Source organism: Nelumbo lutea, chromosome 1, assembly GCF_056320005.1.
Source record: "Nelumbo lutea isolate HS-2025 chromosome 1, American lotus-T2T, whole genome shotgun sequence".
Lineage (NCBI taxonomy): Eukaryota > Viridiplantae > Streptophyta > Magnoliopsida > Proteales > Nelumbonaceae > Nelumbo > Nelumbo lutea.
The window spans coordinates 85,632,382-85,635,538 of NC_142684.1; positions in this window are offsets into that span (position 1 = coordinate 85,632,382).

Sequence of the window (3,157 nt, forward strand, 5' to 3'; positions counted from 1 at the left end):
GGCCCTCCATCACGGACGATTCAATCATTGATCCATTCAACCCGGTCACTGGGTCACGGGTTGGAAATTCAATGTATGCAAAATTTTGGAGACCATAACTTTGCACTCCGATGTCCCAATGTCCCATTGGGGTGTTTTTTTTTTTTAAATTTTGGGTAACTTTTTGAGATCTATGCATCCCAAAGAGCCATAGGCATCTTACACCACTATTTTTTGTAAAAAAAAAACCTTTCTTTTTGCTTTAAATTGCAATTTTTAATTATGTATATAATGACATAGTACGGTCTGAACCATTTGACCTGACTGGTTGAACCGATGACCCACGACCCGGGGGCAAAATACGGTTTGACATCCGGGTCAGTTTTTAAAACATTAGTTTACAGCAGCCCTACCTCTTCCCATATAGATTAAATGTTCACTTAAAAACAAAAAAAATCAAAACCAACATTTCTTTCCTACTGATTGATTTTTTTGGCAAATTCCTATTGACCAATAACGAAAATGCGTGAAAGCCTGAGAGGGTCCCTTGTGTCATCCGTGGCCCAAGTGGCAAAGAGATTGTTACGTGAGGGAAAGGAAATATTAATCCACTTCTCTTTGAAAGAGCCCACTCCAAGCATGGCCAACAGGCCCAACACCAACTAGCTAGCGAGATTTTGTAATATCATACTTGCAAATAAATGGTTTAACCACTCATAATTTAACAACCAACATAACATTAAACATAATAAAATGATGAGACAGGATTCATGTAGCCGATCACATATAATAGTTTTTGTTCGCAAGTTTCGGATAATTGTGAATAGTTTTATTTGCCAATAATTTAGTGATGTCAGATGGAGCTGCCTGGTTTCTCCACGTGTAAACGCTGAACTAGATAATTTGTCCATCAAGATCATGCAAACTTTCCAATCCAAGGTTCAGGAGCCGAGTCAGTCGAAAAAAAAACTTTTACATGGATGGGGGAGGGATAAATAAGGATGGAGGTCAATCATCCATGTTTATCATTTCACCCTAAAATGGTGTTATATCTAAACACAAACACTGTTGATTTAGTCAAAAGCCTTCTGATTTGGGTGATCGAATAATAATTTTTGACCATTTTTTTATTTTTTATTTTAGTCAGAATGAATTATTTGTTCGAACTGAATGGTTGGACCATTTATCTGGGAACTTCCCAGAGTTTCCCCTAATTCATCCCTGTGAATTTAAAATATAGATATGTACAATATGAGGTTTACCAAAGGTTGATTCCAATTAAATTAGGCAAGTCCTATTGTTGATTCTCAGAACTACTTTACAAGTGTTAACATTGTGAATTTTGGAGGAATCCTATTTGATCGAATTATGGAAGGATTAAATGGGCCATTGTACTCACATCTGATTTCTGACCTTAGGCCTCATCTGTTTTTTGGTACGCGAATAATGTATTTATCCAGATAATTGATTCCGGTTAAAAAAAAAAAAAACTTGAATTATGTATTTAAATTACCCAATAAACTAATTTACCTTTTACGATATACAAACAAACAAACAAACCGAAGAAAATCAGAGAAATGGATAAAGATTGCAATCTCATTGTCATGAAAATAACCAACCATACATGAGGAATACGCCAAAAGAAAAGCTAATTATGAATTGAAAAATGGCACCCTTTAACGTTGGTGAGGGACCTCTGTACAAGAAAGATCAGACATTGGAAAAGAATGATAAATTGGAGCGCATGATTCTCGGCCCCTGGATTTCTTGGGAGGAGACAAAACGTGTTCAGAGTGTAAACTGGTGGGCGAGCCTTCATTTCATTTCATGATGTTTTGCGTAGGGAATTAGAAGCTTCCTAAGTGCAGTAAATTAGCTTATGTTGAGAAGGTTGTCTCTTTCTCAAAATTTTTCTATTCGAATTTTCTAGCCAATTAGCTTGTTTTGTCCAAATTCTATCTTAGAGAGAGCCCTGCTTCTAGGGGTGATGGTAATCATGGGCCAGGGGCACAGTCTGAACCTGGGCTCGAAATATAAGGCCCAGATGCAAATCTAGGTCAGAGCCTGAAAATTTGCAGGCAGAGCCAGGCTTTGCTTTGGGGCCAAGCAAAAAATTTGCTCCACTTTAAGGTAAGCCGAAGATTCACCTCACCTGATTCAGATATTTGAAGTCCTCCAGATAAGTTATTTAAAGAGACAGAGAAACAGACTGTCTAAATTTTCACCAAACATAGCTTATAGATTATAAGCTGTTTGTGTGAGACCCACCTTGAAAAACGAGAGGACACTCGCAAATGGCCTTTTCAGCGGCTGCGTTTTACCAAATGTCTTGTAGGCTCTGTTTGTAAGGAATATAAATGTAAATATGTAAAGTGCAAAACCTTATATTTTGTATGTATTTATATTATATATATTTGCATTTGTACTCTTTAGTTATTCTTGAGATTCGCCCATCATTTTCCACCTTTAAAATGAGGAAGGATTGGATGAACGCAATGACTGTTCAATCAATGATAATTTTCCACACAAGTAAAAAAAATACATAGGTCCCACACCTCTTACAGTAGGGTCTATGAATTTATTATTGGCGTAGAATTGGTTTTACAGCTACTTGAACAGCCATCGCGTTGTATTCTGTACCACTGCACCCACTCAAGTCTTGAATATCGCAGATGTTTGAGTAGTTATATTGGTTACACTATTGTAAGGGGTGTTCTTAGGCTAAGGTTGGGAGTGCTTATTCGAATAAGCACTTATTTTGGACCAAGACCACACCAATATTCACTTATTTATATTTCAAAAATAAATATTTATAGAAGTCCACATTTTAAACTTATTTTAAGTGCTTATTTACTTTCTTGTCCGTCTTGGCCTGTTATGTCATTTTGGAAATGCCTATATTACCCCTGTTTGAAATAAGTACTTTTCACCAAACGGTATTCATGAACAATTATTAAAACAAACACTCCCAAATTCCACCTTAATAATGCCCATTCATGCAAATATGGGCATGGACGACACCCATATGAAAGACCCTAAAAAATTGCTCAAGGCTGAAGCTATCAATTAGGAGAGCTATGCATAAAATAGAAGAAAAGAAAGCAAGTTATTTCTGAGTGTCTGACAATAAAGCATTCCTGTGTTGAAAGTTGAAACCATGGGGGCCAAACTTTGTACC